We start from the raw sequence: 11,034 nt of genomic DNA, 5'->3' as shown, positions 1-11,034 counted from the left end.
CTATCGGTACTATGATATCAATATAATTTGTTTTTTTGTTTCAAGCATATTAACAATATACATTATATTATAATATGTTGGTTTATTGTTGAAATCGTGGTCTACTATCTAGTATAATCGTGATTGACATGATCCAATTTTTCCTAGAGTGTACGCTTTTTATCACGAATGTTGATTTAGTTGGTTTACGATGTTTACGTTATATATTTAAAAATGTTAAGCAATTCGTATAAAATTTACTGTACTGAATTTCGTTTATAATACACTGCACAGTATAATATACAATAATAATAAATTTACTGAAGAAACTAGAAGTTTCTTAAACAACTAGTTAGGATGTAGATAACATTTATTGTTTGTTGGATATTAACTTTTCATGATACTGCATGTAGAAACTAGAAAGGAAATATACTCAAAAATAAAAACCTTAATGGTTATTACTTATTATATTTATCGTATTATTATTATATAATATTAAATTAAAATAACCAATTCTTATAATTAATTAAATTCGTTATACACTTATATATATCAATTATATTGTCCATAAAATGATTATCTTTTGATGTTTTAAATGATTTATTATTGTGAATCTATACCATGATATAGTTACATATTAATAAGTTTCAACTTTCAATGATTGAAAATATATCATAATATTTAAGGCTGGACATTAACGAGTTAAAAATTAAAATTAAGTTAAAACGTTAAGTTAGTTTTTTTCAAAATTAACGTGTTAACTTCAAGTTAATTTTATTTCAAAAGTATCTAAATTAAGTTAATTTTCGTCCGAAGAATAATGCAACATTTTTAATGGATTTTTACTTTGATATATCATTTTAAATGTCCCCAGTAATTTTCTTGAACACAAAGAAAAACTATCTAATAAACCATATTAATTTTTGGAATTTTTTATTTTTGTAAATTTCCAAATTTTAACTTTACACTAAGTCAAATTACTTTTTTTCCAAAACTTAACGAGTTAACGAAAAAAAATACGAGTAACTTTTAATTTAACTTTCTTATTTTAAAATAACTTAACTTAACGAGTTGAAAAAAAATCGTTATCTTGCCCAGCCTTGATAATATTATAATTTATAGTAGCCTCGTGGAAAACATGAAAATATTAAATTTTAAATGTAAGATTACCATCGAACTATATCTGCTTCAGGTTAGGAAATTGCGTAGTACCGAAGCATTGTGGCTGCTGCAGATATTTCTAATGGTTGAGAAAAAATAAAATTATTTATTGTAATTTAATAACAAAACTTGTAATATTTATATTTTTATTTTTCAAGCAATATTAAACCTTGTTCTAGCATTATACTTTTATTAAACTTTACTATAGGTACCTGCATGATTCAATGTTTGTATACTTATTGGTTAATTATAAAACTTTAAGTCATAAGATAAACAATAAAATGAACAGTCAAAAATATTTACGAAATATAGCGCAATTTAAGTTGAGGGTATAGAAATTACTGTGTACCTAATATTGCCTACACAACTTACAGCTGGCTTACGAGGTTGATGTATGTTGACGTTATATAATAGGTATAATATGTACATTAATAGTTATAATACTTAAACTTTGTCCAGACGGTATTTCTGCCAATAGGTAAAAACACATTATAATATATTATTGTACCTCTATCTGCAATATACGACGTCAACGAGTCAACGAAGCACGTCTCCTTTTGTTTTTTGTACACATTATTTTTTTTATTGCAAAAAACAGCTCCAAAAGTGTAATTTACTTAGATAAAAAATTCGACGTTTGTACAATAGCTTGGAAAATTGAACATCTATTCGATTTGTATATCGAGTACCTATAATATAGAGATCGTTTTCTAGGAAATTGCCAAAATAAAAGTGCCTATAAACCGTCTATCATGATCGTTTTCAAATTTAAAATAATAATAGCTATAATGCAATTTTTCAGGTTAAGTGTTATGGGGACTGCATTTATTGTATGGACCATGGACGTAATTATATCAAGATGCAGGATGCACATATAATAGGTACATACGCCATAGGTCCATTTGACGACAATGCGTTTCCAGTGATTTCTACAACGCGAATGTCACCACCATTCATCATTATTCATTAGTCGTCACTCGAGTGATCACTACTGACCAAACGTCAGGTCAAATGTGTAACATATACTAAAACATTTGGAAACAGTTTTGAATAGAGACCCATGTGGCCCCGTAGGCCGTATTCGACCACCAACAAAGTATAATGCTATATTATTATGTTTAGGTACACTGTAAGAGCGTTCGGGACGGAATCGTATGCGACAGCTGACATCTGTGTCGATCTATTTTCCACCCCCAAATAAATTAAGCCATACAGGCTACACAGTGTGTGTTTGTCTTCATATATTTTTTTTTTTTTATTAAAAATTATTTACAGCCCATACAATACAATTAGTACAATGAGTAAATTTGATGAATGGTTATTAACAAAAAGGTTGCGTTTATGGGAAGGCACTCAGCAATGCCACCCGACCAGGTAATTTTTAGGTATTACCTATTATTTTTATTTTATTTCATTTTTAGTTTAGTAGGTCTCTAGGCCACTGTCTTATGAGTCTTCTACATACATCACCGGGAAATGTGACGGAGGATAGTTGTTTGATTAATGGATTATTGTGACAGTTTAAGTTAGTATGAAATTTAAAGTAATATAATTTTTCTAATTGATTAAGGGTAGGAATTGTTAGGTCTTTTTAAAGATTATTGTTTGAGAAATACCAAGGAAAACTCTTTACATTTTTGTCTTCGTTCATATTTAAATATGATAGCAACATATTATATAATATTGTATTAAATATTTAAAAGCTACAATTTGTTAGATTTATAAATAAATATAGATAATGTTTACGCATGTCTTAGGGATCGCACAGGTTCCGTTGAACGAAATGTCAAACGAATTCGCCGGGCTTTCGGATCATATCACCTATGCACCAAGCGGTCTCGTCGATATCGATAGATACCGCGATAATCCAATACAAAATTATCGTCAGCTAACCTATAGAGACATATTATTATAGTGCTGTTTTCGATTCGTGTTAAATTGGAAAAAGAGTTTCTAGTATATTATTATGTTTCGTTTAATCCATGCAGACGATTGCTGCAGTAAACTTCGGCATGCAGCGTTTTCCTCCCGCAAGCAGTCGCCTTCTCTCTCACTCTATCTCTCACACACTGTTTCTCTCGTTTTCTCCCATCGTCACACCGTTACACCGACTCTCTCGTCGTAAATTTATGCGACGACCGGGTACCACACGAAAACGAACCAAAACTAAAATATTACGGCAAACCAAAAAAAAAAATAAGATAAAGTATAATATATGCGTTTTTATAATACGACGCGACGGCCATTGAAACCGCGTGGTAGGCTGTGGTATTGGTATACGGTACGCTCTCAAGACAGATATAGGTATAAATAACACCGTCGAGCGATGTCGCACCTCGTCGCCGTGAGGGGAGGGGAAGAATAACGATTCTATTTTCAGACCACGTACCTGCAATGTCGTGGACCGACCACCCCTCATACTCCTCCTGTACACCAACGCCAACGTCCCGTGCCGACAGACGGTTTTTCGTGTCGTTTGATTTCCACACAACAATATTATTATTATTATTTTATATTATATTATAATATAATGATATACGGAATGCCGAGAGTCGACGCAAGTCGTAATAACTCATGTGTGCATGAGCGGTGGTGCAGGCAGAGTCATATAGTGCATGCGACGTACAGTAGAGTACTACGGTATATACATAGCAATATTATATTATGTTATATGTCTTATATTGTATTATGTGTGTCGAGTGTGTTTGCAGGTCGTGTACAATAATGTAATGCTGCTCAATCTGCAGTTATATCGTGTTATATATTATATACGTTTGCGATTTGCCCGCGAGCCCAACAATAGAGTGGGAAAACTCCTTCTCCTTCGTCAACGCGCCGAGAAAACGGTTACAATGCGCACGTCACACCACACGACGTACCTAACCTACACGGCGAATATATAGTATACGATATTATTAATTTATTATATACGGTACCGAAAAGTCGAGTTTCTAGCTCATTTAATCTTCACACTCGACGAGCTCGCCGTCGTGTTTCGTGTAACGAAATAATTGAATATAATATAATAATATATAATGTCATATTATATCAGCGTCGGGGCGAAAACCGCAAGCGCGTAATAATACACGATGACAATGATATTATAACAACACCCATCGCCTGTCAATTTGTCGCGGTTTTCCCGCCGTCTCGGGCGCAATACAATATAATATGTATTATAGTATACATTTATGTGCGCGTAAAACATAATATATAATATATAATATATATTATACGTCTTCGGTATTATTTATTGACACCGCACAATGGCCTCGGGCACCTATGTGTAGGTAAATAAATATTTGTAATTTGGAAAGCGTCCCTTCGATGATATCCCCCTCCCCGCCAAACGAACCATCCCGTTGACCCCTCGGACGTTAATGACGCGGACGCGCGCGTCTTTATTGAATAATAATACAATATAAAGTGCTGTGCGAACGAACCGTCGACAACGCCTTTTTCGTATTATTTTCTGCACTACAATACCATATTATTATAGTGTTCCCTTTGTCCGTGCAGGAAGCCGTGGGGGTAACGAAAATTCACCACCCCCTGAGCACCACGTATCGAGCGATCTGGCTTTTCTCCGATTTCGTTGCACCTCTAATAAGTAATAATGTATTGTGGGCTGGCGTATAATATGTATAGTGGTACCTATTCCATTTCTTTTGAATTTTTACAAGTACCTATATGTATCTACTGCGAAACGTTTCGTCAAAAACTCTAGGGATACACGACGGCGTGTGTGTGTGTCAGCAAACATTTACCCCTATACGTGTTCAAAATGTAAAATTATGTGGTTTTCATTTGATAAAATACAAATTTGATTGAAATACCTAATATAATTATTACGTTTTGCATTTTATGAAATATTATTAATAAATGCACATGTTTAAATATTCATTATTACATTGTGATTCACAGTTGGCGTTTATAGCGTAACAGAATGACGGATCACGGAATCACGGATTATACGTCTTGTTTCGACTATGGACAATAATACCAGTTAACACTTATTGTCTCATTGAAATGTACACACTGATTTTGTCTTTATTTTTGAAAGTAAAATTTATTTTTTTTAATATAATATTTGATAATTATTGATATTATAATACATATTATATATCTACCATAGCACATATTTTAGTCTTCAGCCGATCGTTCATTAGTCTAAATTCAGGTTAGGTTAGGTGGCCTACCTTGCTTGCGGTTATCGTCCAGGCTGACGTCGAGATTGTGTAATATACATAATATTATAGTTTTGCCAAACAGACTTAGTTTCGTGAGATAAGATCTGGCCGACGACCCGAAAGCTTCAGTCTAATATAATTTATCTGCGGGCACGGTTATCCCGCGGGACCACAATAAACATTGTCTCGTTAATATTGGGTTGTATATAATATTATATTATATATAAGGAAATACACTATATCTATTTTATTCTTGGGGAGGTTTTTGATCACTCGCCAAAACGATTCGATGTTTCGATACGCGTCTGCTTCAGGTGCCAGCGGAACGCCACATACTATTATATTGTATCTTTTTGAGTATATTATATTCTAAACAGAAAATCGCAATGACGGAAATCGAAATGTTGGTATACATTATTATAATATCAAACGAAACATTTCAAAATTATGATAATTTAGCGTCGTGGTTGTGACGACATATGTGTCAATTACTGACACTATAATATACTGGCGTCTGGCAGTCTCATAATAGTGACTTTCACCCATAATATTTCTAAATAATTCGAAACGTTTTATTTTAATTATTTGGGTTTTTTTCATGCTCATTGACCTATACATATTTTTGTACATTCTCTACACTTGACAGAAGACACTTGGCACTAACCATATATCATTTTTACCTATATACGATTTCAAATACTAATCTTTTAGTCAGCTTATAGGACATAGGTATTCAGTATATAGTTGTTTATTGTACCTACTATAATTATACCTATTTACTTTTTAGTACGTATACCTAGGTATTATTAGACGTTAAAATATTAAAATGTTGGTTTTCTTGACGAGTACCTACCGATTAGTGCCGAGTAAATTAAAAAGGTCATTTAACTACAATCTTGATTGCATACTACGATGACGTTCAGACTTGACTTAAACGCCGATTACAATATTCTCGTGCAGTAAATAACTAAATTATCAGTAATAGTAATAACCGTAATGTTGTATGGTTAACAATAATAAACAAAATTAAGCCCCGTGGAGCAGACCATAACGCTTGCAGGTCTTAAATATATAAGGGCCTAAAATAATCCCAAAGATATTAAATATATCTATTTTTAATTGCATGACTCGACGACTACATAAGATCCAAAGAAACATTATAAAATACTTTAAATGCAGCAGTATATTTTTTATGGTGTTAATATTAAAACGGAATAAAAGTTTTAAATCTATTAAGGGGCTTCAGTCGATGAAAAAAAAGCAGAAAAAGGCTCTTAAGGGGTGTCCTTAGGTAGATGACTCACTATAGGTAATAGATCACTTATAAATATTGTGTCATTATGTATACGCTGTATATCTCATCCAAACTGTCCAACTAAGCTCCCTGAGTGACAACCCATTATGTTATTATGTTAAAATATTTTTTCAAATATTTGAACCGTAAACTTGATACTATAAATGTCAAATAAAAAACAACCTAAAATATTATACTACTGCAGTGATAATGTCCAAATGTTGAAATTTGAAATATAAACTTACTGGAAGCGTAACTTTTATACATTCGAGGTCGTGAGGATTTAAAAGTCACGTTAATACCTACTATATTATAGTATTATGATATAACCGCTTTGAATACATAATTAACGCCATTACCGGGGGGCGAACAGGTCTATATGTTAGGTTAGCTATACCAACTATAATATGCGTTTGTAGAATATACCATGCGTTTAGGGGTGCAATTATTTAAAGCTTACACCGGAATTAGTGTCTTTGATAATTGTGATATTATTGTTAGGTATATGATGTCCGTTGCCCCGGGACCCAAAAATCCTATGGTGTCTGAATAGCATTCAACCCACGTCACGTATATTGCAACCAAAAAACACCGTGAAATTACAGAATAGTAATAATTATTATTCGTACCCATATGCCATAATCTTTTGTATCATAATCATAGGCGTGTGTGTTGCACGATATCGGGATTTCGAGGAAAATGTACGTTCGAACGCAGTCATTTTAGCGGTGTCGGAAACGCGAATTCCCTCATGCTAATAAATAATATTATATATGAGTGTAAATTCTATCTGATACTTAGTATCGTCGGACGTATGGAGTTTATTGCCACGCCAACAGATCTATAATAATGGTCATTAATTATTTTACGGATATAAGTGATTACCTATAAAATAAATTCGTAATGTGCGTACAATGTTATTACGAGGCGTGCACATGACGAGTGCCATAGTCCAAGATAGGATATTCAGATGGTACGGAGGTTTATAATAATATTATTATGTGTGAAATTATAGAACTCGCGAATTATTTTCTATAATATTAGTATATAGGAGGTTATTTACCGAGCATGCTCACTTCAATTTTATCAGTTTTTTAGTTATTAAAACACATTTTTATATTTTATGATAGTCCTTAAAAATAGATTTACAATTTATATATAAATTAATGATAATATGTAATATTGGATTTAGTATTTATCAAACTTGAACCACCGTTACAAATTATAAATATTGGGCCACTAAAATTTTAATATTATCATAGTGGCATATAGTCCCCATATCTCCCTAACGTATTACCCGTAGTAGGTATGTTAAACAACTAAAAACTACTTGTTCGAATTTTAATTTTTATAAGTCAATATTTTCAGGAAAATTATCCATTAAATAATTTACAATTGAAATATGAGTTCTCGCTTGAAAAATAAAAATCCGTATGCGCCATAGAGTACTTCTTATAAGTAACACAAATAATCTCAGGAATTTGAGAATATTATATTATAGCCTTTATGCATATTTAAAAATTCCAAAAATCAGGTATTGAATAATATTGAAGGATTAAACTGGGCGAATCACCCTGTATTCATGCCCTGTGTGTATAATGAAGAACTTACTGTATATGTGCCATCTGTTTTTATTCTCAAAAGTGACGGTACATTGTAACTTATATGTACCGTCAAATATCCGTATAAGAATAAAATGTCATTATGATACCGATATATAACTTCTTGCCGTGGCTGTATAGAAGTTACTATTGAGAAGTTAAAATGATTGATGATTGTGACATAACCGAGAAGTTACAATAGTTACGAATAAATAATTTTTATATACATTGGCGCAACTAGGGGGGTGGGCTAGTGGGCTTAGTCCTCCTGACTAAGATTTATCCCCCCATAAAATAACCCTCATTGATTTATATATAAGCCCCCTTTGGGTTATTTTAAATAAATGGTTTTGTTAGCCCTCCCCTGAGGATCTTAACCCTGGTTGCGCCTAGTTATATATAAATACATGATGATACACCCGATTGTGGTTTTTGGACTTTTAAATATAGGCATTATACATAATATATAATATTAATCCATATATTATCGCACTCCTACAAATTATTATATTAATATACTATATCATTTTCTAAGTATTTTGATTCATAAAAATCGAATTTAGGGCAAGTAGTTTATGAGTTATAAGTATTTAAAGTTTAGATGGGCGGAGAAGAGTGGTATGGGGTTACCCGCAAAATATTTGTCCACTACTCCACTTGTCTAAACTTTAAATACTTATAACTCACAAGCTACTCGTCCTAAATACGATTTTTATGTATCAAAATACTTAGAAAAATGTTCTACTTTGGAATATAAAATTAAAACTCTATGTTGTCATTCAAAAAAGTAAAAAACTATAAGGATAAAAAATGTTTAAAAATATGTCTTGAAACTATGTAAAAAATATTTTCAAAAATATTAATACTTTTTGAAATAATGATTGTTTCATGATAAAAGAATCCCCTTGTATAGGTACAATCCTAGAATCCTTATATACGTGGAGTTTGCGATAATGTGAAAAAGTTACCTACTATTACTAATATACACCTTTTGACTGCTTATGTATTTTATATACACCACATTACAATCCTCTACTCATCTCGATAGGTAGTGTCCCAATAGGTTAGGCGTAGGTCCATAAATTTAGGGGTAGCTGGTTCGAATCTTCGTGAATCAATCAGCGGACAAGTTACCGTGAATATATTTTTTTGCTTTTTTTCCTTAGACTTTGTGCACTTTATGCGAAGTCTATGTGATATCTAAAACTAATTTATCATGGAAGTTACAATGTGATGAAACATAGACGATTACTTTGCAACATCTCATGCACTAACTTCGCAAAACCGGGCATTAAGCGTCACGGTAGTGTCTCAGCGTAGTCTTTGAGTCATAATTATTAACTTCGCATGTCTCAATGTGACTAATATGTAATGTCTATGAGAAAATATTTTTCACTGCAGGTACCTAAATGCCTATCATTGATGTATCATCGTATCGATTTTACGATAAAATTATTCACATGGCGCTAAATCTTGTTTCGTTGCAATTTATATGGAGGTACGCTGAACGCGAATCATCACGAAGATAATTCAATATTATAATATATTATAACAATTTATAATGTATTATTTTTTTAATAATTTTTGTCACATACTGCAGTGATAGTTGTGCGCAAAATAACGTCGACGATTCGATCCATTCACGTTTCTACAGATTTTAACACGTTTTCAGAGATTGTCTCTTTGGTATTGGATACACCGCGATATAATATAATACATAAATAATACATAAACACAACTAAATAACTTATGAGCACAAGGCGGACTCGTATTTTGTTGGCTATTCGTTTTATGTAGGCATGTAAAATATGTCTGTAGAACTGATTGCGTTTTCGTTTATCGACCATAACTTGTCTTTTAAAAATAAATAAATAAATAACGCCTTTTGGTTCATTTTTACGGCATTTGTACAGTGCAGCCGCCGCGTGCATATCCTTCAATTCTTACTTTTTTCCTCTTACTCGGATCTAATGGAAAATAAAGCGATTATTGATGATGAAGCACGTCATATACTCATATACACAATATGCCATCATGACGCGTACATAATATTATATTATTAGACTGCATCGGTGTCAGTCATATCGGGAAACCGAGAAAAACGCATAAATACGTGTTGCAACTCACGCGTCGTTCGATTTGCATAAAACTATAAAAGTGTCGGTGCTCAACCACGGCACGCAGTTTAACACACGATTTCAAGACAAAATAATTATTTCCTTCGATCATTCGTCTTTCGAGTGACTTCGCGGAACCGACGAGATGGTATGTGTCGAATAATCGAGTTGAGGGGGTTCAACGTAGGCAATTTATAAGCAAAAAACGAAAAATGTGAAAAAAGTCTTAACAAATATATTTTCAGAGTAAAAAGTATATCGCACTCGTACAATGGTGGTTGTTCCGTAAATCGATATCACAGTTATATTAGTCGTATATAATACATACTGATGTAGAAACATTATTTTCCACGTGGTTACATATTGCGGTAGTTATATGAATAACAAAGCTTTCACACGACATCGAAAACAACACTATATCTATATTGATCGCCGTGAAAAAATTTCCATCCGCACGAAACAGGGATTTTTCCGTACATTTTAAACGACGCATCGGGCACAAAATACCGATTTTCCACAGCAAGTCGAAATACATAAAAGCGTCATGCGATATCGTAGTATAATATGCATATTGCACAATATAATATAATTACGACGATGACGGTGACGAGGAACTTTCGCGTGGACCGCCTACCGCACGTAGATAAGCACTATATATATATATTATAATATATATATATTATTATGTATTG

This window comes from Acyrthosiphon pisum, chromosome A1, assembly GCF_005508785.2.
Source record: "Acyrthosiphon pisum isolate AL4f chromosome A1, pea_aphid_22Mar2018_4r6ur, whole genome shotgun sequence".
Classification (NCBI taxonomy): Eukaryota; Metazoa; Arthropoda; class Insecta; order Hemiptera; family Aphididae; genus Acyrthosiphon; species Acyrthosiphon pisum.
The sequence above is the reverse complement of the archived record's forward strand: the minus strand, read 5'-3'. Positions refer to the sequence as shown.